Source organism: Malaya genurostris, chromosome 3 (genome assembly GCF_030247185.1).
Source record: "Malaya genurostris strain Urasoe2022 chromosome 3, Malgen_1.1, whole genome shotgun sequence".
Lineage (NCBI taxonomy): Eukaryota > Metazoa > Arthropoda > Insecta > Diptera > Culicidae > Malaya > Malaya genurostris.
The window spans coordinates 237,284,780-237,311,267 of record NC_080572.1 but is presented as its reverse complement, the minus strand read 5'-3'; the positions used below and the strand labels follow the sequence as shown (position 1 = coordinate 237,311,267).

General features: G+C 37.2%; 1 long non-coding RNA gene across 1 annotated transcript in view; it reads right to left on the bottom strand.

Annotated features, from left to right (window-relative positions):
- The window catches only part of LOC131434748 (uncharacterized), a 201,404-nt gene extending 175,755 nt beyond the window's left edge, over nucleotides 1-25,649 (bottom strand). The window contains exon 1 of the long non-coding RNA XR_009230384.1: nucleotides 24,049-25,649. This is a non-coding gene — a long non-coding RNA (uncharacterized LOC131434748). The remainder of the gene's footprint in view (nucleotides 1-24,048) is intronic.
- Nucleotides 25,650-26,488: the final 839 nt, after the last annotated feature.

Genomic DNA, 26,488 nt, shown 5'->3' with positions numbered 1-26,488 from the left:
GCTTTTCAGGTTACATAGCAGTTATAATGCACGTTGCAAAGTCTTCAACTTGTTCCATGAATTTGTGTCATATAAGTTACTGTCATTGAAGTGTAATAACGTGTGCTACTTGGGGAGAATGTCACTAGCTCGAAATGTCATGACATTTTCATAACTGAACTGTCATGTCCTCTGTGACCGATAAATTGAGTGCCAACGGCGGTGTTTTCATTACCGGTTCAACAGTAGTTTTGAGCAGTGCTAAGTAATTCTCATGCGTAAATATATTTTCATGCTATTTATATCTGCTTTGAAAATTGAAATAAAAATCACACATGAACTTGACCAGGCTTCATAACATAGTATTTATAATGACAATAATTTGCATGGTAAAAATTTAATCATAAAGTTATTCATGCAGACGATTAATTTGACTATTTACTAAAATTTTATACACGAAGTATCAGGAGCGCAGCTTTTGCCTTTCTGGTATGATGCAAAGACAAGAAATCTTACCGCAGAGTCATCAAATCTTGCGCTCCTGTTACTTCTACAACTCTAGTTTATATGCTAAGCGGCGTTTAATCGAAAAAGTGCATTGAAGTAAATCAACCAGCTGAAAATAAACTGCCAAAACAAACCCACCATCCAAATTCTGGAAGTCAAAGCAGTTATTTTTACTCACTAATAGTATTGTTGTTGTACCGTTGAATTCCACTATGTCACGTCATTACACTCTCACGAAGTCACTGTTTTTCCGAAAGTGTATCAAACGTTGTAATACAGGTACGTATTTCGGAATGTTATTTACATCCTTCCTCAGTGTATCGGTTTTATAAGTTTATTGAAAGAATGCTGCAGTGAAGTTCCTTTTATACAAACGTAAGTAGGTAGAAACGTAAGTAGGTAAACCACCAAACAAAAAAAAATTGAAAAGAAAAAAAAAAGGTGATCGAAAAACTGGAAGAGTTAAGTGTTTTCTATGTTTGTTTTTATCTTGGATATGGGTAGTAACTGGCAAAGAAACAAACAGAAATTTAGTGAGTTATTTACTCTTCATTTTCGCATTGAATCACTTCCTTCCCACGGGAGTGCACAGAAATAAAAAAGAGAAGGAAACAGAAAAAAAACCATCTGCATTGAGGAGCCAAGCTTCACGAGAATCGACATAAAACGAATTTAAAAGTTGAGCCTTGTTGGCCGACTGTCTCTCGAAAGTTGTTGAATTTGGAAGGAGCTGCTGTTCATTGTGGCTAGCGATTCTCAAATTGAAAAGAGTAGAACAGCTACCGATGAGAGCAAACAGCGACATGCACGAGAGAAAATGTCATGAGACCTCTGACATTTTCCATTTCTACAGTCACGGCGAAGTACAGTCGGCGGACTGCTGCCGTATATGCGGTTTGACTGTCTGCTGTTTCATGTCCGCAACCCTGTCTACGAGTATTTGTTAGTTATCATTTCTTTAAGTAAAAGCAAAGTCTTGGCATTACATTCCTTTTATGGAATTTGGAAATTTTTCAACAGACTTCGCTGCCGATTGCATGGCTAATACTATGGATCCTACTGACACTAAGAATCCTTCCAGGTCGGGGCTCGAACATAAGACAACTGGCTTGTAAGATCAGCGCCCTATGCATTGAACCGCCAACCCGGGCCCGTTTTCGATTTCTTTAAGCAAACTGCTCGCAATTGATCACGACTTGAGGTGTAGCATACTTTGCCCAATTAATTAAGGTAGAATTTAATTATAAAGATGATTCAAATTTCAATGCTATCTTTTTAGCATTATTTCGATATATAAATGCTTTAGAAAAACAAATCGTTTGTCAATTGCACTAATCTAGCCTTTCTTCCCTCAATCATGTATACATTCTATTCTCCTTCTGGGTATTAACATGGGAGTTGTTGTCTCTATTTCGATAGCCCAATGTTATAAAAATAACGGGTTGTCTTTCGTTTAATCTTGTTGGATTCGGAAGTTTTTGCTTCATTTATCTCTATTGGAAATTCAAGTGAAATTACTGTAAAAAGCCTGAATGTCACAAAGCTGTAGAGTTTATCCCTTGGAGAGGAAGGGCCAATATTATTGTAACGAAAATGGGAATTCGACCAAAAAACCTTTGAGCGTTTCTCATCACTGAAACTAATTAACAAAACGGCCCTTTTCAGGGAATTCTAAATTTTTAGGAAATTATCATTCAATTGTTAGAAATTATTATTTATTATGTGAAGCATAAAAGTTCTTCTGTCCTACGTCAACAGTTAGAAGAATAAGAAAACTGCCCTATCCATTGTAGTTTTTATCTGAAAATGTGATTACTGAAAGTACAATAAATTTGAATTCCATTTATTAATGTTTTCCAAGCGAACATGTAGACCATGTTATCAGGCTTACATCATAATTCGAAAGAAAAAAGAAGAAGCTAATTTTGAGTGTGTTTTGTAGTAGCTCCTGCTAGTCATAAAATGCAATTAATTATTTTTCAACCGTCTCAGCTGCGGCGGTAACCGAATAACGCATTGCTTCAACAAAACAAACCATGGTGCAGTAAGTAATAGCCTCCGCTCAGTTTTCCTTTCCAACCAATTATTAACTATATTAAATTTTCCATAGTTTGAAAGCATTCATCACCGTTGCTTCATATCTGCTGGTATCGCTGGTTCGCAGTGCATCATTCGTCAGCGTCGGCACTCTTTTTCACTTGTTGCTTCTCCAGATCCTGCCGATCCTGCGAATGGCCCGGGGTAGATGAGGGGGGAGGGGGAAGGCCGACCGTGTGGTTTACATGCAAAACCCAACAACTCCCGCAAGTTTTGCTGAGTGCAAAAATAAAAAAAAAGTACACCACCCTTCCCCAACCAGGATAAGAGACCGGTGGCGAGGATCCGAGGAAAACGAATGAAATTTAATTATGCCACTGACTTCAGACTACAGACGAGACAGATAGGACCGAACTCTGTGCCGCCAACAGCAAGCCCCGCCCCGCGCCCGTTTAGTCACCGTTTGTTGCCGGCAAGGACCGGGTCGCGTGTTTTGCTGGGAAAATCTCCCCGAAAAAAAATGAGCATGTTATTTGCATTTTTCGACTTTTTTCTTCCCACACCGTCAGTTCCCTGTTTGAGCAGTGTCACTTTTCAATTTGTTGAAGAACATGAATATTTCAGCTTGGACAAAGTTTGGCATTCTGTTGACGATGAGCTCTCGAGTTGAGTTGTTGATGACGCTTTGCAAATTGGAAATTAGGTCTTTTGCGTAGGGTTGGACAGGGAGAGGTTCTAGCCTAGCCTTGTCCGTAGACGGTGGATTTTCCGGAACGAATCAGTCAAATGTTGCTTCAGTTATTATAAGTAAAAGTTAATTGTTTTAATCAATTCTTTGTCGAGTTGAACAACAATTCACTTCTTTGATCGCATGGAATCGAGTTCAACCATTCGACGACCAGAATTCCATCCATTTTGCCGGCAGCCCAGAATAAAATCAAACAGTGCACCAGCCCGGACAGTAGTCAAATATGCCAGCAATTTTTAAAATGAATTAAATTACCGACGGAAAGCCACATTTATTGTTTGCAATGCAGCAGTTCGACGCAAAAGTGTCTCCCGTGTCCATCTCAGCCTGCAGCTTCCTTCCATTTTTCCATCACCGAACCGAACCGAACCAAGGATCCTGATCCTGTTCTGCAGAAATCGCCTCGAGCTGACCAGTACGAATACTTTCTCGTGCTAAAAGTTGCCCACCGCTTTCTGTTTCTGCTGGTTAGACACAGTGGTGACAGTTTTATGATGCGACTGGCTCTTTAATAATTGAAAACGGTCGACATCGGGTCGGTCTTTTCTCCCTTTATTTTTGGCTTGCTCTTGGTTAGACACTTGGGAGAATTTCCCCCCCACACACACCAAGCAGCGCCATTGGAATGTCCCTCCGTCACTTACTGCGTCTCGAGGATCAAGGCCGGGTGCTGGTCAGGAGCGTAGCCAGCACTTTCGGCAGTCGTAAAGTTTCGCTTTGTACCGACTTGGACGAATCTAAACTTGGCTTAGATGAAACACAGGAGTAATGGTGCTTCCTTTGGAATCCTCCCTGGCCTTCCTATCCTGATAACAGCAGCAAGGGAGGATCGAAAAGAATTCCATTCATTTTCATTTCCTTTTTATTCTATTCTGATTATGTCATTCCTCGTCACACCAATAATAGGAAAGGAAGTATTCTTATGGGCGAGATCCTTTGGTTTCCGTTCGAGTTTTTCAGCCATTAAAGCGAGTACCGAGCGACGAGTGAAATCATAGTTCTTGATTTATTTTTCGGTTCTTTTTTTTTCGGCAGAGTACCGAGTTTATCGATCAACATTTCGCTGATACTGAGACGAAATCTTGTTGGTTGGAATTTCTCAACGCTTTTCAGTAGAATATTAAATTGCTAGTGAATTTTATTATAGTACAATAGTTTAAAGAGCATCAAAAAATGATGTAGAATAAAATTAACATTTCTTCAAAATTTCTGTTAAATATTATTTTCTATCGCAAAATGAATTGTATTTTAATTGTTTAGATTTAAGTTGTTTTTCCTAATGGTCATCATTTGCTTCTGCAATTCGGTGTTATTTTTTGTAGGGAAAATTGTAAACCTACTTGTAATGTGTAATGGTACAAAAATAACTTATTTCCATGCATATTAACTAACAAAAAAAGCGAATCAATTCAGTGAAAGATTGCAAAAATTGTCGAAATTTGCTTATCATAAAGACTGTCCAAGAAAGTGTGGACGCAACCAAAAACCGCTGCCATTTCGCAATGGTTCAGAATCTGTCAATTTTTATGGCTGCGTCCTGTTGTTTACACTCTTCTCTAACCATTTGTGCAATTGTTTATACGTTTTCATTAGTTTGTTTCGAAATTCGTGGACTTTCAGCAGAACAAAGTTGAAAAATTGTGTACAAATGGTGAACAGAACGCGGACTGTCACTGAGAAAGATAGCAAAAATGGAAGGAGTAAGTGAAAAAAAAAGCAAATGCAATCAGGAAGTTCGGTGAGGATAACACCTTTGAGGATAAACCGAAAACGGGTCGACAAAAAGGTCCTGCTAACCCTCAGTTGGATAAACGTATACTGAAGGCGTTCGAGCTAAAGAAGGAGGTTTCAGTTCGGAATGTGGCTAAAAAAGTGGGCACTTCGAAGTCAAATGTTCTTCGTGCTAAAGAGCGTTTGAATCTTTGAACCTATAAGAAGCAGAAACAACCAAAACGTTGTCCGATACAAGAACCATCAATCAGGCCGAGGGTTCGAAATCTGTACAATACGATTCTTGCTGGAATTTGAGCTGCATAATCATGGACGACGAAACCTACGTGAAACTCGATTACAAATCCTTGCCGGGACCACACTATTATACGGTGCGAGAAGGGCAAGTGTTAAACCAGTCCGAGACATCGATTGAAGTCGAAAAATTTGGTAAGAAAGCTATGGTCTGGCAAGCAATTTGTAACTGCGGTAAGATTTCGAAACCCTTTATCACCACTGCTTCAATGAACAGCGAAATATACATCAAGGAATGTTTACAAAAACGACTTCTACTCAAGATTCGAAGCCACAAGGATCGTGTTGTCTTTTGGCTAGATCTTGTTTCTTGCCACTATTCGAAATCAACGGTAGAATGGTATACTACCAAAAATGTCACTTTCGTCCCAAAAGACATGAATCCACCGAATTTCCCACAACTTCGACCAATTGAGGAATTTTGGGCATTAACGAAGGCACATCTTAGGAAACATGTCTCGGCAGCCGAAACCATTCAACAGTTCGAAAAAGATTGGGAAAAAGTTTCAGAACTTGTCACCAAGAAGTCTGTACGGAATTCAATGAGGAACGTTCGCAAGAAGGTGCGCCAGCTAGTCTACAATGGCCAAGTAGCAAATGTTGAGAATAATATTCTGTTGTTGTAGTCTAATATTATCAGTATATCGAATAGAATTTGAATATCTAACACTTGTGAATTATTTACAGCGAAATCGAAGTGCGTCCGTACTTTCTGGGACAGTCTATATTATGTGACATTACATCTAATGGTTCTGTATTTGTGAGTCTGTGTAACTTATTTGTACTCCACCAGGGAGGACGCTTTAAAATAATTTTCAGAATTTAACTCTTTAAATCGTTTTCTTCCTGGTGGAACAACAACTTGACCAAATTGTTACCACATAAGGCAAGGCTGGTCTGAAAATATGTTTGTAAATTTATAATTTGTGCTTGAGACAGTGCTTAGAATTTTGGTTTATAAGAGGATATCAACATTTACTATATTTATTACACATTGCTTACACATTCCCGGGTTGGGTACGCTAAACACCAAAACAAAAATGAATTTTACAGTTGACTCAATCCCTCATACGATGTAAGTTATATAGACCCAATTTATTAAATAGCAGAAAATTTAATTTGTAATAATTTAATGTTTGATAAGCATGAATTTTACTGGTTTCGACTGTAACTTGCATTATGCTAGCAGGTGCGTCTGTATGCATTTAAATGCACATTTCTCCAGCCATGCAGGTGTGTGCTTCTGTGGCTCAGTCGATTAACAGGCGTACTTTGTGATCCAATTATTCTCGGCTCAAGTCGCGCGGTGGTGGCAATCAGTATTCTTTTTTTTCAATGAATTTCATGTCATGGAATTTTAGACACAGTATTGAATGTTCTCACACGCAAATTTGAGTGTACTGCGACGGCTCCATTTATGTGCATCTAATAAGATTTTACATCTACAGGATTTCTTCTAAGTGTATATGAATCGAATGAAAAAAAGGCCAAATTCCACAAAAGAAATGTAATGCCAAGACTTTGTTTTACTCTTTGCTTTTGGATTCCTTCGATCTGATCCTTGAAAGCGAGATTTTTATTCATACATTAAACCTAAATATTTTGCTTAAACAGACCATGTCAATTCCAAGCCATTCAATTTGATAACTTGATTATTGTTTGGTTTAGGAAAAGGAGCCCTTGGCTTATGAGGAAAGATAATTAATTGCGTATTTGATGCATTTGGTTTAATTTTCCATTTTGACAGATAATCACTGAAAATATTTAAACTTCTTTGTAGGCGACTGCAGATCATTCTTAGATTTCTACCTGTGGCTAACAGACTTGTGTCGTCGCAGAATAGCGATTTCTGACAACCAACGGGTAGATTTGGAAGATCAGAAGTGAAAATATTATACAAGATTGGAGCTACGCTCGAACCCTGCGGAGCACCGGCTCGTACGGGTAGCAATTCAGATTTACAATTCTGATAGCTAACCTGAAGAGTACGATCAGTTAAATAATTTTGAATCATTTTGATCAAATAAATAGGAAACTGGAAATCAGACATTTTTGCTATTAAACCTAGAAGAGCATTTCCAGTGGATAACCCAGAAGATTTATTTGCTTTTATCATGTTCGTTACTCTGACAAGTTGGTGAGTAGTTGAATGTTCATGACGAAATCCAAACTGCTCTGGTAAAAAAAATGAATTTTTCATTTATATGAGACATCATTCTCAACAAGATAATTTTTTCAAAAAGTTTACTGATAGAAGAAAGTACACTCTTCAAACGAATGTGCAGCTAATGATTGTGGTCGATGAAAGGAGGATTGCATTTAGTTTGAACTATGGTGACTGAAAAATTCCTAGCTTCAATTATGAAATGATTCAAATGAGCTATTGCTGTCAGAGCTTAAAATTGTCACGCATTCTCGATGAAAGAGTCCAATCCAGCCACTTCATTTTCGTGTTTTCCTGTCTTATTCGTAAATGATTGTATCCAAAACAAACGAAGAGAGACGAAGCATTTTCGTCTCTCATTGCAAAAATAAGAGAGTCAGTCGTTCCACTATGACAAGATGAAACCAAACTAACGTTTGCAAGGAGAATCAGTAGAACTTCAATTCTCATGCTTTCATCGATATAAAGAAAATCTGTGACATTTGGTTATAAAGAGTGTCTAAAATATAATAAATTGAAGTAATTGCACCCCAGAAGCTCCAAACCTAAACTACTACAAATTCGAACACCACTAAGTAAAAGTCATTGTGAATCGTATTCTGTCATTATCGATTCTCAAAGCATCGGTTGAGTATCGACACTGCATACTATGAGATTTTCTCTGAAAACCGAAAATGGCTGAAAGGGCAAACGAAAGAAAGAACAACTTACTTACTGAAATTACTGTTCCGCTTATGTCGTTGTCTAGTCATGGATCTGGTTCTCATCATTTGCAAGCGCAGCTGAGAGTGACATTTATTTTTCGTCATTTTCGTTTATTTTGAGTCAATGGAAATAACTTTTTACCTATTTTTATATATATAAAAAATAGGTATAGAATTCGCTCAAACTTTCGAAAATTTTTCCGAGGCCCGGAGGGCCGAATGACATATACCAATCGATTCAGCTCGACGAACTGAGCAAATGTCTGTGTGTGTGTGTGTGTGTGTGTGTGTGTGTGTGTGTGTGTGTGTGTGTATGTGTGTGTGTCCGTATGTGTGTTGTCAACTAAGAGGTCGAGATCTCAGAGATGGCTGGACCGATTTTCATCAAACTAGTCGCAAATGAAAGGTCTCCCCGTCACCCAAAACGCTATTGAATGGTTTTGAGATCGGATGTTTACTTTTTGAGTTATACGAAGTTTTATGTCAAAATTTTCAGTTTTTTGACAGTATCTGTCACAATTGACCTTGAAAACAGAATATGTTTTCAGACTTAGATTCCGCACGGTAATACCTATCCAACAAGCCATAGATTGTTAAAATCCGTCCATTTTTAACGGAGATATCGAAATTTTTCTGTAAGCGACTTTTCCCCCTATTCCAGCAGTAGGAGTTTTGAGCGCTGTATGACAAAGAAATGCTTGGGAGCAACGGAAAACACGATTTTTTATACTGTTACATACAATTGTTTCTAAGAACCAAAAGGATTGTGTACAGCATTCTTTTTCGTGACATTTAGCCTCGGACCGATTTTGGCACGGCTCGTTTTTGGCAACATAATCGTTCGAATATGACATATATAAACCAGATGATGGCAGAATTTTTTTTAATTATTTTGTTTTAAACTACTTACAGCAATAAATGCTGGAACAACATAACATCCATATACCATTCGAATCAGTTCGTCGAGATCAGCAAATGCGTGTGTGACAAATAACTTCAATTAATTTTCTCGGAAAATTTCTTTTCTACAAATTCAGATTCATACGAAAAGTCGTATGCTCCCAAACAAAGTTCCTGCATTATGTTTGGTTCCGACCTCTGGTTTCGGAACTACAGGATGATATGTGAAACGAAATCAAAATTGTGTAACTCATTTTTCTTGAAGATGGCTGAACCGATCTAAGATGCAAATGAAATCTAAGAATCATCTAAGATTCAAATGAAAAGTTTCAAAGTTCTATAAAACATCTTGCTTTTCAGTCAGATCCAACTTCCGGTTTCGGGGATTGTATAAAAATGTCTATTCCACATAATTTAATCAGGTTTATCGGGTTAGCAGATTTGGATAGTCGATAAAAAAATTAACTTTTTTCAGTTTTAGTGGTATTCAGTTGTCGATCAGAAGGCACCTAAAAATTTAATTCGTGCTATGATCTCTCAAAGATGTCTTAACTGATTTTCAAATGTTTTGAAACAAATGTAAAGTGTACAGCTACTCAGGTGAATTTATCTGACTTCGGCCATACCGCTTTTAGAATTCCGGTTCCAGTATAAAATCGTTTCTCAAAGCTCAATCGTTTTCTCAAAAAAAGCCTAATCAAATTTCAGAAACAAAAATTTTAATTAAAACAAACTTATATACAAAAATTAATTATTTTATCCAATTATGACTTCCGGTTCTCGAATTACATGATGATGAATTTTTAAAATTCAAACCGATATAGAAGATGACAATCCCGAAAAGCTTCAAAGTTGAACTCAAAACTGTTGTAATTTCTTCGTCATATGGCCATACGAATCGGTTTGGGTTATGCTGGTTCCTGAATACCGGCTCTGGAAGTACCTTAAATTACCGTAAACTCTAGAGTGGAACTTACATATCATGGCATGTTTAATCGATTATCACACTTCTAGATTCAAATTCGATCCGATTTGCAGTTTCGACATTACAGAGTAATGAGTGATTAAAATCTCAAATTGTCGCTTAAAACGAGGGTCATTAAAATAATGTCATGAAAACTTAAACACCGAAGAATATTCATGCAAAAAACACATGCGGATTGATAAAAATAGGTATCATCTCACTGCTGGTGGATTAAACACGTTTTTTTAGTTCTGATTTCTGTATCGATGTCAGTAAAGCTTCCTAAGACCATTTCATGACTAACATTTTCTTTCAATGTGTGATCTATATTCAAACCAATGTCTATTAGCTTCCAGTGTGAGCGATGAAACTTATATGCTAGAAAACTTACAGCAGCTTCCCGAAACATCTTTTTGTACTGTCATGCAACGGAACTGCGTAGACGAGCCTTTCAAGACGAAGAAAAAGACCAAGTTTCCGAAAAAAATATTTGTTTTGGCAGGCAAAATCCAGCTGTGGTCCAGCAAACCAAAACTTCATCACTACCGAACAATAAACAAAAAGACATACCGTGATGAATGCATAATGAAGCGATTGTTACCATCTCCATGCAGCCATGACGCTCCCTCGCTATTCTGAACTGATTTGGCATTTTACCACTACGCCAAAGATGTTTTTGAATGATGTAAAGTGAATGGAGTCCATGTTGTACCGAAAATGGCAAATCCTGACTGCCCGGAGTGGCGACCTATCGAGCGGTATAGGGCTCTTGTGAAGAGAGACCTCTTGCAATATGAATAACTAGCTACAACTATAGAAAAATTTCGAACCCTAATTGCCCTAATTACCAGAGTAAAATCAAAAGTTCGTAGTTTCTTCATGAAGCCTTAAGTAAATGTAATTAGTTTTTGCAATGACTGAGCGGAAACATATATTGGAGAAGCCAAATGAATGAAAAACTAACAGAAAAGATGAATTTTGGGAAAAAAATACGCTCAGAGACAGGACTCGAACCTGCGTTCTTATGCATTCCGTGCATACGCGCTACCATTTCGCCACTCTGAATCTTGTTTTAGTCGCTCTAAAACGCCAGTCAGACACAATAGCGCGTACATCGAACATGGTCTACATCCTGGCCGTCACCCGACCGATACCTTATATCCAAACATCTTCTCTGTCCATCAAACACTAGTTCTTCTCGGACCTTGTGAGTTTTCGCAAATCATCTTTAAAGAAACTTGTGTGTGTGTATGTAACAAAAATGTGCACTCGATTTGCTTGGAGATGATTGGACCGATTTTCACAAACTTAGATTCAAATGGAAGGTCTCTTGGTCCCTTAGGTTTTTATTGAACTTTACCCGGATCGGACTGCCGGATTTCACAAGGTTCAAGTGAAAGGTCTTGCAACCACATATAATTCTACCAAATCTCATTCGCAAACCACTTCCGGTTCTGGAATTACAGGCTGATAAGTATAAAAAATTCATTTTCAGGAGCGTGTTTTCATACAAGATACGGAAAAATCAAACCAAGTACATTAAAATAGCCGTGTAATTCTTCAATCAGGCAGATATGGTTACTTTTCTGTACGTTTCGTCTTAGATTCGTCAGTGCCGAGCAGTTCAAATTGAACTGCTTAGTGCAAACATAAACAGTTCAATTTCAACCGCTAAGCAGACGTAAAGTTAATGTTATTTGCAAAACACTTTTTCAATTGGCATCATTGAGTGTTTTGCAAACAACATTAACTTTATGTCTGCTTAGCAGTTCAATTTGAACTACTCTGCACTGTCGAGTCTAAGACGAAACGTAAAGAAAAGTAAAAATGGGTTCCGGAAGTACCGGAAATAGTGGTTGAAAACTCAAAAACAAAACTCCTCTTACTTCTTCGATTTTCACAGACTTGGACTCAAATAAAAGAGTTCACATTTATAAAAATAGACCTTTGTTCGGATCTCACCTCCGGTTCCGGAATGAAATATCAGAGTGTGTATTTTTAAATTTAAAAATCTATTAATTTGGATCATAACAGTTTAAAATTGAATAGGTTATGCTAATGTATGTCCAAGTAAACTTTGTAGTTCTCATTCAATATTCAATGAAAAGTGTTTGCCTTTCTCATATAGAAAGGCTATGCAATAGCTATGCAAACCGACTTTTATCCGGGGCCCTGGAGCCGATTGTCATGTACCATTCGGCTCAGTTCGACGAACTGCGCAAATGTCTGTACGTGTGTAATTTTTTTCAGAAATGGCTAAACCGATTTTCACAAACTTAGCTTAAAATAAAAGGTCTTATGGTACTATAGCCTGCGGTTGAATTTTATTTGGACCCGACTTCCGGTTCCGGTGTTACATGGTATTATGTGAAAATTAAAGATAAAATGTGCGCTCAATTTTATCGGAAACCGTCCGAAACCTTTTTTCACAAACTAAGATTTAAATGAAAGATCTTTTAGTTTCCTAACAATTTTTTAGATCATTTTATGGAGCAAGTCTCTTTGCAGCGCACGAGTAATGTCAACTATGTGTGCGTAAAAACAAATTCCGGCGCTTCTTTTCCTGATTTTAATCAATAAATCTTCCATATGGTTGAAAAATAAACCAATCAGTTCATTCTGCTTGAAATTGCAATTCAAGAAAAGCGAAAATCTTAGTCTAAAACTCTTTCGTTTTCCTTAAAACTGCTCGAGAAAATTTATTTCAGTTTCAGCTTACTTCTACTAACAAATTTGATTAACAACAAACACATTCTTAAATGGATTTACTATTGCAGAAATTATTGGGAAATAAAGACTTACGTACTTTCTATAAGTAAACCCGCAAAATTAAAAAGCATAGTCTTGGCATTACATTCCTTTTGTGGAATTTGGCCTTTCTGTTTCAACAGACTTCGCAGCCGATTCTTAGTGTACAGAATCATTGCATGGCTAGTACTGTGGATCCTACTGACACTAAGAATCCTTCCAGGTCGGGGCTCGAACATACGACCCGCGAACCCGCAAAATAGGAACCTCTAAATTTAACACGCGAAAGGCAATGGATATGGAATGTTGTCGTAAAACTTTTTATTTTTCCGGAAACTGCTTTTGTAACAGAAAACATTTAGTTTTGTTAATTTTGTGTAGCGCAATCTAATACAAATGCATTGAAGCAGTGTTCCTAATTTTTTTATTAGGGAATGAAAATCTACATTCATAAATCGTAAGCTATTTTCCATCAAACGTTGGTGAAAAATTGATCAAAACTGATATTTCATCCAAAAAGTCAGGCATTCATTTGAGAATAAATTAATGTTAACAAAGACTCAATCGTGCAAACCAACTTTGATAAACTGATTGCACTGCATATATGAATACATGGATCTATGACATACGTACCAAATAAAATGTACGTAATACACAAATTACCAGCACAAGTTAACATAGTTTACTCTTGATCCTTAACCGGATCCGACTTCCGGTTATGCAGCTAAAGCGTGATAAGTTAAAAATTGTCTGATAAATTCTTCTAGTTTACAAAACCTGTTAGTTTCCTGTTCCGGAAGCACCAGAAGTGATGAAAAAACTTAAAACCATAGACACTTCGACTTCTCAGCGATGCTTGAACCGATTTTCACAAATCTTAGTTTAAATTAAAGCTCATGTTGTGTCAAAAGCAACTGTGAAATTTCATCCGGATACGACTATCGGTTACGCAGTTACAGGGCGAAGTGTGTCAAAGCTTTCAAAGCGCCGTACGAATGACAAAGTGTACAACACCGGTAGGTGCTTTGTTCTATTTCGTGCACGTTATAAAGAAAACGAAACGATTACGGATGTCTGCTACTGGTGTTTGATATTGGTATAAGACGGTGCTGTGGTTGATAAAATTTTAGCCATTTTTTTAATAAACGCGACTGAAAGAATAAAAGCATATCAATGAATTGAAATTTATTTGAAACATTAAACATACATCGGCATTTCAAGCTTCGCGATGAAAATGCAATTTTCACAGCAAGTAGTGCAGTAATACCGTGCTGGTGGTGTAGTGATGTCAATAATAATAATAATAATAATCGTAATAATAATAGTAATAATAATAATAATCTTACTACATGTTTTATGCTGCTGATTCATGCTGTTTAGCTTGACTTACATATGCAAAAGTAACGGAAACGCAAGTTCGCTTCGTTTGTTAAATTTAGTTTAATTGGTTTCATCGAGTAGGTCTAGGTTTAACTAGGTTTAAAAATGTTCCAACTTGTAGGTCATATTTGTTCGGCTATTCCAGCCATCTAAATTCGGTTACGGAAGAATTGGAAATGGTGATTAAAAACTACAAAAAGGATCTCACTCACTTTCCTTCAAGATGGCCAAATCGATTTTCACAAACTCATAGGTTCAAACGAAAAGTCTTACAGCGTCATACGGAATTCCTAAATTTGATGTGGACTACTACTCTCGGTTCCCGAGCTATAGGGTTAACCAGGATTTGTAGATTTTGTTAGATTAAGTCCGAACAAACTTTCCCATTTCTATTCAATGAACAGTTGTTTTGCGAGCTCTACGGTAATATTTATGATGTTATGAGTAATATGAGATTTTTTCAAAAGCAAACTGCAAAATGATAACATAATATGATATCAATGGAAAAATTGATGTGATTAAATCATATTTACATTTCAATCTGATGTTGTTTCCATAATCGATTTGTTCTCATTTTGATGCTTGACTTTACTCAGGCAGCAGATAAAATTCGCAACGCTGTTCTAAAGTGACAGGCTGTCATATAATTTAAAACTGTCAAAAATAAAACACGAGCTTGACGTTCACAACGAGAAGATTTATAACCTGTTCTATATTTTACTGTGAATGTATTTGTGTTGTGTCGACTCACTGTGATGGTTTGAAGTCGTCGGTTTAAATCAGAAACAAACAAACAAAATGAATGATTTCGAAAACGATATGAATTTTTTTTTCACGTACTTCTAGAAGAATTTGTGGATGGTAGTGAACGAATGTGCTTTCAAATGAAACTGTATAATTCAGTGCAAAATATTTACAGCTTACCTATTGACAATTTCTGGAAAGTCATTCGACGACATTTGACATTTCGTCTGTCAGATTTCGTTACACTCACTCACACAAGAAATTTAAAACAGTGTTCTATTCGTGTTTTAAATTTCCAGCAATTTGAAACAAATTCGTCGAGCAGTTTTAAATCTGATTCAAATTTGTGCTCGAAAAAAAGAACTAGCGTTGCGCTTGACATATTTCTAACAACCGAAGAAATAAGTGTTTTATACACGGAAAGAAATCCGTTACTGCTTTCGTGATTAGAAAATCATGAAACCATTCATTTTAACTTCTCATGAAACCATGAGCAATAACTCTTCTCCAATGAAAATTAATCATGGTTCGAAAATGCGTTACTTGACGAATGTATTGCTTTCAAAGCTCGTAACTCCAATTTCCTACCCGGACTTCACTTTGAACCTTGATGTGATAGATTGCTTAATAGATTAATGGTAAGGCAAAAAGCAGACTTGAGAAGCTAGAACTATTGAAAATGTTTACTTGATCCTGAAGAATATTGATTTAATAATCGTGTTGTTTTACCCACCGGCTGTTAGAGAATTGGCAACATAAAGTAATGAACGGAAAATTGACGTCAGTCAAAAGAGACTAAACACGGCTACACTTTTCATTTGACAAACATCAATGGTACATTTTGTTTCAAGAAATTTTACAATTTTGATGTGACCGTTGTTGCTAGAATCATATTCCGAGAGCTAGCGTAAACCAAAAATTAAATTCAATTGTGAATTTGGAACACCACTTTGAATAATTTGTTTCATAGCCATTAAAACACAAGCTGTATTGATTCATCTAAATATTTTAAATAAGCCGATTTTGCAAACGATGTTTTGATCGACATAGAGTTTCTTTTTAAGAGGTTTGATTCACACGTGTTTTGTCTAGCAGTTCGTTTAAGTGTTTAAATTCTGAAACACAAAATCAAAACTGGAACAATAAACGCAAGTGAATACGTTATTCTAGGTATCGTCGTTTTTCAAAAACATAATATATTAATTGTTAATGATTCTGATTTAAAGAAGTACGTCATGCATTTCACTGTTTTGCTATTCAAATGAACACCATTTGAGACATTAGTTAAAATCGCGTAGAAAATATGTCCACTCCATTCCATTAAATTCATATTTGAAATCTTCATATTTTAAAACATAACGCCTGAATTTATGTTGCAAAAATTACCATCATAACAGAAACACGCCTGAAGTTAAGTGAAGTGCGTTACGTTTAAATTTCAGCGAAATCAGTCCAAATGGATCATGATCCGAGAAGTTTTATTCATGGTGTATTATCATAACCTGAAAATATATTATTTTCCCCAAATCATGACTCGTTTTGCTCATTCCTAGAATCGGAATTTTGCCCGTGTAGCATTGCGTGACAAATGGAAATCGAATACAGAGGGGTCTAGTATAACGCGGTACACCGGGGGCGTGAAAAGCGAATCCGCGATAAACGGGACCCAGAGCATATGGGATTTCGACTGATTGGGGCTGTGAACGATTATCTCGCTTCGGTCGACAGATAGAGCTATACAATCTTCGGCAAACTTGTTGAAGATACTTAAACCAACAATTTAGTGTAGTTTGACTGACAATTTGTTGAGAACTGCTCCGCCAGGGGCGCTTTGAAAAGAGCATGAAATAATTCATGTGTTCACAATAGAAAAACAGTTTGAACATGAAATATCGCGAATATTTTACTTTCGGTGGTGTCGGTGTTTTCGGAAAGAATGTTCCGGAGGTCAAAACAGATCAAATGGTGTGAACAGTAATTGAAATTTCTCGCATGGCTCACTCTTGTGTGCCATTCAACGTTCGAAATTCCTGCAACTCAAAATCATGTTGACTTATTAAGATAGTTTCTTCGACAAGGTGTTTTAAGGCTCCAATACCTATTGAACGATTGATGAAACAGTTTTTATTGTATCTACAATGTGATCTCCTGTAACTGAATACCATACTTGTTTATGAGAGTGATCTTATCGATCAGTTTTTGAATAAGTTGATGAAGGAGAGACAGATTTTGAACTGTTTTTCTAGAAGGCGTTAGTAAGTTACTAAAGTATTAAGATGAATAAGCAACCCAAGTAGCAATCCACAACTAGTTCTGATACGACAAAGTCCAAACTATGTTGCAACAAGAGCACGAATATGTGTTTTATGTTATACTGGTTAAAACATGGTGACAGCAGTGTTTCTTTATAATGTAAACATTAAACTAACTATCATTTGTAAGTTATCGTTACTTGATTCTAACATATCTTTAATCACAGCTATGTTTTTAGCTACTAGTTGAAAAAAGGTTTATTTTCCGTTGCGAAACCATTATAAATACGTTAAAGTATATGTGAATCATTACTGTGAATTGATATAGCAATAACTTAGATATTATAAGGTTATAACATATAATTTCTTCATTAATTCAGATAGTTATCGGTAAGTTTTCCCAATGTTATGATAACTAAAATGCAAACAAAACAACCTTTGTTGGCTTGAATATGGCGAACACAATATGGAGTCTCAAGAAGTGTATGAAACGTAAATAAAACCAGGATATTACTTTATTCAAAACTACTTTTTGCCGAAAATAGTGAAAGGCAGAATAGTCATTTTTGTTCTATGCACTGTCATAAACACGAAGAAAATAATATAGGGATTGAACATCGATTGTGATAATATTATAGTTCTCATGATATATGAATTTAAAATGATGAGAAATCACTCAACTTGGAATAATTTTGAGCATTCTGAACATAGGGTTATTATTTTGTTTATTTTTTATATCTTTATGAACAGATTTTGATTGAAGGCGCATAAAAACAGTTAAGTAAAATTGAATTCCGCTCGACAATTTTTGGATCGTTGTGAAATTAGTACCTTGTATCAAGTTTGTGACTTAAAGTACTCTTCTGCTTTTTTATTGAAGATAGAAATGTATTCTGGATTCATTCAATGTTCATAATGTCGATGGTGACTAAGTTTCAACTAGTTTACTTAGAAACAAGTTATTTTCAAGTTATGAAAAGATAAGTTATTTCAGTATGGCATTGCAACGTAACGAAAACATATTTTTAGCCGATTTAACAACTAGTAGAAACTGCGCTTATTGAGTCATGCAAGTGGTTAGATGTTAGTAACAATCACTCAAATATCTGGTTGCAAACTAGTCACAAACAAGCTAGCGTAACAAAAATTGTTACTTGGGAATCGACATCTGAAATCTGAGGAACTTGATAGAGTGAAAACTCGAATTTCATACTTAATGTTTTGATTATTTATACAATTATATAATGTTAAGCAGGTCCGTACCCAGGATTTCGTTTCGGGAGGGGCCCAAGGTAAAAAAATAACTGAAGACTGCTTATGTACCTAATTCTCGGTGTGCCTCTTACGGGTGTTTTTAACAGACACTTTAAATATTTCCACTGGATCTGTTATTTCTTTACGTTTACTGTCTTGTAATTTCTGCAACACATGCCTTAGAGCTTCTAAATAATTTCATATCTGTTTTTGATTTCGGGAGGGGCCCGGGCCCCTCGGGCCCCCCCTCTGGGTACGTGACTGATGTTAAGTACATGAAATGTGACATATATTTCTCATATAGTTTCATTTTATTTTTTAATTGAATTACAAATTTTTTATTGAACAAGGAAAAGCCCAATGGAGCGAAAATTTCATAGTCACACTCTTCATCAGGCAGTAAACCTATAAATTCAGTTTTTGTAACAAGTGCGGATAACCAATTCGAGATTGTAACAAAAGCTGCTACGTAAACGAACGGGAAGGTTTATAGGGATCACTGCAAGGGAAACTACGAAAAGCAAACCGAAGAAGTTTGTTCAGAAAGGCTTCGACGCGGTGGATGTCAAGTTAACAACAAAGAGCCAAAAAGATAGTACCATCTTAAAGAATCGCAAAATAGTTCACAATATAGTGCCTTTAGGCAATACATGTTTTTAAAGGTCTTTGCGATACTAAATGTAACATAAACCCTAGTACTTCGAAAATTATGTATTTGATGTTATCCTCAAAATTAAGTTTTGGGGACGGGTGTAGCGTAATGGGTAAGTCGATGCCTTTCACGCAGCCCACCTGGGTTCGATTCCCAACCCCGCACATAGGGTCAGAAAGTTTTTCTGGCCCGAAGAGGCGAATGACCTAAAGGTTAAAACCTCTATAATCGAAACAAAAAAAAAATTAAGTTTTGTTCACAACAGGACTCTCAAATCCTCTACTGTCGAATTTCGTTTGAAAACATTTCGGGAAACGATATGGTCGAATACGACTGTGAGCGTTTGCGATAGAAAGAATTGACGAATTATTTTGATGTCTACAAAACCATTCTATTGAGACCGCACCAACTGGAGAAAAAAATCGAACGGTTTCTGCGGGAATTTGGAATTTGGTCTTTGAAAGGATTAATTAATTTAAATTCATTGGTTAATGTTAGTTTTAGGAATTGTTGTGGAAGGTTGAATTTACTTAAATAACAAATAGTATCAAAAATAGTCGAAAATGAAGATATTATTCAAATTAATAATCGTGCAGTAAGTTATATTTGTGGTTAGTTTTGTTCACTCTGATTGTTCTTCCATTCAATCAATAAGTTCTTTAGTTGTTTATTAGATTGTCTAAGGATGTGTTGCATTTGTTCTCGTCGTTCGACGTTGTTATCCAAAGAACAAAAGTTCTTCAATTCGTTAATTTTTAAGTTAATTTCTTCAGCGCTTGGTTGTGGAATAATAATATCGTCTATATCATCTGTGTCTGCGTAACATCAGCGACAATTTCTTCTGCCGTAATCAATTTATCAGCGATGATGTCATCAATTTCCTTACGAGAAAGATGTTCAGCACCCATCTTTTCTCCGAAATCCTTAATTTCAGAAATTATTCTCTCGTTCTCAATATCATCGATTTGTGTACCAGGCTAAAAAAAAAAGATGGAAGTAGTTTTTTCCAGCAATTTTTCAACGTTGATGACTTAATTTGAACTAAAACTGATTGAATGCAATCGTAGCAATTCCGATGTTGCGATTTAAGGAAGCGCTTCGCCGTGGTCAGGTCGAAGCGAGACAACCCACTGCTTTCTCTTGCTTTGTCGCCGAAATTTCACCCTAAATTGCAAATTTCTCCAATACTAACCCGATTCACGAAAAATCAAAAACATACAATTGTAGGTAAATGATTTTACTATGCATTTGGCGAAAAATATCAGTTAGAAAGCTTTTCTTTCGCGAGATTTCGTGCGAGTTTTGTTAAACATTTTGTTTTATTTTTTCCTTTTCTCGCTATAAACAACTCGCATATGTAGGGATCTAAGACAAGACCTGACATCTGGGGGGGCTGCTTTTGTTCCAAAATGGACCAGTTTCTGATTGGCTGATTTTGATGTTGCCACCTGCACATTGTGAAAAGAAAAAACTTTTGCAGGGTACACGAGCAATGATGCCAAGTATAAAGAAAATCAGAAAACAAATTTATTAACATGTATAATTTTCGCTCACCAATGAAAATGAAAATTTTCGGAGAATGTTTAACTTTTTTTTCAATCTCATTGGTAATAAATGTTTATAGTGGCAAGACTGTGTAATTAAAATAGGCATCAAGCCGTTTTACTTTTTAGTGAATTAAAGTGTAACCAAAAAAAGATTTGTTAAATTAGTGTAAACTCGAAAGTGTGTTTAGTGTTACGAGAAGAATGAACTGTTGTGTTCCACACTGTGGTCGCATTAAGCATTTCTATCCGAACCTGACTTTTTCCGGTTTCCAAAAAATCCGGTAATACGTCAACAATGGATCCGATTGTTCGTTCAACATTAGATATTTTGTGTTTTGTCATCAAAGCTCAATTAATTGTTTTTAAGCATTAATATATAATAAAGAAATGCATTCACCAAAACATGTTTTATGTTTATTTCAAATCAAAAACCTAAAGTCTAAAAATTTAAATGTAATATTTTTTTCCTAGCATAGTTATTAAAAAAAATCTGTAAATATAGCTACACTGTAGCCGATACGTTGGTATTTATTCCACAGGGCGAAAATGACGAGAAGGATGATTCGGAAGGAAGAATAAGAAGCCAGTTTTCAGGTCTTGTCTTAGGTAGGGATGTGCTACGTTTTCAACAAAGCGTCAAAGCTAGTAACGATGAAAATCATTACTGATTTCTCGTTCTTCTACATTACTGATTTCTCGTTTACGCAGAGAGAACGGAAAACGAAAACAAACGAAATGTTGTTAGCGTCTACCACATGTGGCATTTTGCACACCCCAATGCATGCGTTGACATTGTGTGCGTGCGAAAGAATAAGGAAAAACTCATTTATTTTTATAACTCGCACGAAATCTTTCGATAAAAACGTTTATCAGGCACAATTTATATACGAATCGATAGAAAAATTAATTATCTAGAATCGTATGTTCTTGGAATTTCTGTTTTCTTTCCCGTTTTCTCACAATTTTGGGTAAAGTGCGTGAAACCCCGGGATAGGCAGCGAACTCCTGACCACGGCGAAGCGCTACCTTAAGCAAAATTGTTCTAACTCGGGAATGAAACAATTTTGCATTCAATCTTGGGAAATTTCTCGAGTCATCCAGCCTTTTTTATTGCTCCGAAAGTGTACTGGGAGATTCGAACGCTGTAACTTTTTTAAAGCACGTGATTTGTTACATTATTAACACCCCAAATACCAAGCCTAAAAAAAAATTTGAACCGAAACTTCGAGCTGTCATAGCTCAGCTGTTTTTCAACGAATCTTAATAAATTTTACACCCATAAATTGATTCAAAAACTTTGTAGTAGACGATTGGTAAAGGAAAACCAATGAAAATTAGATTTTTCCCGTTCCAGGTTTTTTTCACGTGCCCAAAATGCCCTATCTGCTTAATTTCTACTGGATGATCAGAAAGTTAGCTACAACGTATGTATAGGAAAAAATTACATATTCACGTCTCTAACACAACCAAATGAAACGAAAGACAGAACATAACATAAGTACGATAGCGTCGCGTAGGATGTATGCTTAGTAGATTTGTTAGAGAATCGCATGACACAAAATCATTTTATGACGGAGAGAAGCACATGAGTTCGCATCATTTTGCGAATCCTCTGAATATATATTTCGAAACTTGAGAAATCCCATAAAAGTAATCATATTTCTTATCAAGTTTGTCCACGACCAGACAGCTATTAATTCCTACACAAGCATTGTAGAAGAAATCTCTACCGTCAACTAGTATAAATCACGGAACAAACAAATATAATTTTCCCAAAAATTAGGTTTCTAAGTCATCATGATCGCAATAGCGCAACCTTTTTTTTTTTTCGAATACTAAACTACTGTTTCCATTATCGAATATTTTTTGATAAACCAAGCAATGTTGAGGAAGATACACTGCTCTTAAATTCACACACAAGCTTTTATCAATCTTCTAACCAGTTTGTAAACCCTCGAAAAAACGATCTTAATAAATCAACATAAATCAAGATTACAGGAATTTCCAACCCAGAATTGCACACCAGCGTCACCAAGTGAGAAAAATTCTTACAACTGTTCACACTATTTAATCTATTTTTACCTCCTTTACTTTCTTTCCGAAAACACCGCCAATCTATATCATCAGGCTTTGGAGATTTCACATAATAAATTTTATATTGTAAGATTGTGATCACACTAGCGCCATTCTGTGGGAAAGTTCTCAACTAACATAGTTTTCATAATGTTAACTATAACATTCCTAACAGGTTTCCAACAAACAACACCGCTCAATATCTTTTAGTTTTTTTTTATAAGAACATAACTCTGATAATTGATATTTGTATTCAAGCACGCTAGCTACATCTGATGGAGTAAGTCCGAGTTAATACTTTTGCTGTTTGACAAACTCCCGAATTCCCGCATTTTTCAAAATACTATAATTTGCGAGTTACTTGAAGCTCAAATCGATTTGTCTGTATTAAGCGAATGATTTATATCATGCATTTTTCGAAGCGCCACTAGCGAAGCAGTTCTTAACTAATTGTCTGTCAAACTACACTAAATTGTTGGTCTAAGTATCTACAACAAGTTTGCCGAAGATTGTGTGCCGAAGCGAGATAACCGTTGACAGCCCCAATCAGTCGAAATCCCATATGCTCTGGGTCCCGTTTATCGCGGTTTTCCGGCAATAACGAATCCGGCAACAACGAATACCGGCAAAACCGAATCCGCGTTGTACGAGACCCCACTGTACGTTAGAATACATCTGTTGGAAAATCGACACATACTGGAAAATGGTTCCGTGTTCTCAAGAATGAATCTCCTAAATTGGTAAAGTATTTTGAATGAATAAATTAATATAGCTTCAATTTTTTGAAACATCAACAAAGTCTACGAATTACTTCCAAGAACGAAAGGAGTTATTTGAAATTGTATACAGAGCTTCTGAAGGCAGACAATTTATGAACGGTTCTTCTCAGTTTTTGTAATTACATTCGGTTTTGCAACCTTCGGCAATCTTATGGTACCAAAGTCCTGGCTATTTGGACAAAATTGAACAGTTTGTATAGACAAATTCACAGTCGAAATATTTTTTTGCAATAAATTTGACTGCGCTGTGTTTCTAAAAATAACTGACTACAACTAATTCTTTTAAACTGAGAGTGTAAGTGAGTATCAACAACAGGTATTAACCAATTAAGATTGATTAAGCCAAATTTAGTGGGCCTGGAGCAACAGCCAGTGTGTTATTTTATGCAATTATCCTTTCTGTCAAAATCAGTCGACCTAGAATTCACACCATTGTACGAATATCAGAACCGTACACCTCGGTGCACGGAGCGTTCACATCAACCGACCGAAACTATACGTCAACTCGTCAATCATACTTCTGATGAACTCGGGAAATCGATTTTCTCAATTAACTCTTTAAAAGTTCTTCAAGCATAAACAACTACTCACCTGACGGGTCACGGCTATTCGAAGCAGCAACTCAGCGTTGGCAGCTTCTCTTCGGCGTCTGTCTGCCGGTCACCGGTTCTATCACCACCGGACCGAAAGTCAAACCCTGGACAAGGCGCGGCGCGTAACGTAACGTATTCTACCGATTACAGAGGATGATGGTGATGTGAATAAAGAAAAAAAAAAGTCCCCACCTGTCTGCCCTGTCCGAGAGGAAACCGAGAGAGAGAAGTCTGCAGTCGAGCTGTGCTACAAGCACAGATCGAAGCAGTGACAGAGCAAAGAAACTAGAACAAAAAAAAAGAAAATGCAGTGCCCTGACGGGTATGTCCTTCGGTGTCTCTTCCGGAAACGCACAGCCATAGCAGACCGGACCACCGTGTAGCACCACACTGCTGACAGGTTCACCAGCCTCCGGGATCTGATCCCTTCAATCTGGTTCAGAAGCAGATTCTTCGGCGAATAATCTGGAACGATGGGGACGATGGGTGTTGGAAAGGACTGAAATCGTGTGCGTCGCGCGCGCGTTTGTCCGGAACAGGCACTCTCTTGTTAAACTTTATGTTCTATGATGTGTTTTTTTGTGTTGCCTTCACTTCATAGTTTATTAACTCAATTTAACTTTTGTTCGAGGATTTTGTTCTTGTTCGAAGTTTTGTTTTTTTTTCGGTTAGCTTTTCCGATGCTTGTTTGATGCTGCTGTCGCAGCTACGGCTGGCTGAAACTTCTGCCGGTGTTTGGACCATATTGGACTCACGCGGGGACAATACAGTAAGCGTACACTTCTCGTTTACTTTGTTCGGGGGAGGAAAGCAAAGATGACAAAACTGGTTCCGGAACACGCGGACGACGATGACTTCGGTTAGTTTTTTTTTTGTTGTAAAACCGGGTTTTCGCTAGCGGCTCGAAAAGTTGTTACAACAGATTCGATTTCAAAGAAAGTAATTACATAAATTGAAAGAAAAATCCAGACCCGTCGGAACAAAACCTCCGAAGAAGAGTTGTGAAAAAGTAATTAAATTTTGATCAAATAGCCATTATTTTAGTACAAACAGACGAACAGATGACGAACGGGACAGACAGACGGTGGCAAGCGCAGGGCGAAAACGGAAACGGTAAGAGAGAAACGAAAATAAAGTTTCAGATTTCCGGGCGGGACTTTTCCGGAGAGGCGGAAAATTCCATGAAAGACAAATAGAATCAGTAGTAGTAGTAGTAGAAAATACACAGAACTAAAGAAAGCAACAGATTGCAGGCGGTAGAAGATAGAGAAGTGTTGCAGCCGTTTTCTATCGCCCTGAACGGAAAGGGTGTTGCGATTTTTTTTTTGGTTTTAATAAGTGTCTGTTGTTTTTTCGGTTTCGGTTTCGGTTTCGATCCGTTTGCGCTTGAACTAACAGTCGAATGTTTACTGACGATCCGTGCCGGACAACAAAAAAAATAAGTCACTTTTGCAAATTAATCAAATTATTATCGGTGGTAGTACTTGAAAACTCATTGAAAAACGGAACTAATTTAATGTTGTTTGATTAACCCAAAAAAAAACTTAATCAGTACAGTGTGGGTAGGAAAATTGCACAAAACTCACTCACGATGTTACTCGTACCGCTAGCGACTGACGACTGACACATCGGTTGATCGCCGAGCATAAGGTTCTAAAAATTGGTCCCCGTTCTAGACAGCTAGGGTGCGGTATTCCCCACGTTACACACTTGTTGAAACACTCGGTCGGACCGTGCCGGAAAAACCGTATGGCTTCAGTGGAAAACACACGACAACGACTACACGGTACCAGCGCTGGCGAGCGTTGATATCTTGGTCCTGTTGATTCCCCCCGAAGCACCGATGGCGGCGGCACCCACACAAACGTGACGACAGTCATACACGCACCACAGGAGACCAACGAGATAACGCGCCGTCGGTCGGTTCGGTCGGCAACAGTTTGGAACGGTCGTCGAACACAGACACTCTGCCTTCGTACGGGGCGACCGATAATTGTGGGTACCGAAGTGCGCAAACTCACCGCAGTTCGCACAATCTACCACCCGCATCATCCCTACCTTTCACCGAACCGTTCCCCTCCGTGGCAAGCTTTTCTACCCCTCCTAACTTCGACCACTTTGCCATCATCACAGGCGCCTGTTGCACATCAACATCAACACACGCACACACACACACACACACACACACACACACACACACACGCAAGGCTTGCTTCCAACAACGGCCTACTAAGCAATTGACAGAACACTATTCCGTATCCTACGCGTAAAAGCTCAATCCTCCACACACGGTCAACAATCGATATTCCACCCGACCCATCATCCTTCGCCGTTGCTTCGGTTCCTTCTCTACCACGGACATTCCCCGGTCCCCTTCCCAAACCCAACGTAACCAATTCGAAATTCCACCGATGATGATGATGATGAAGGAGGGCGTA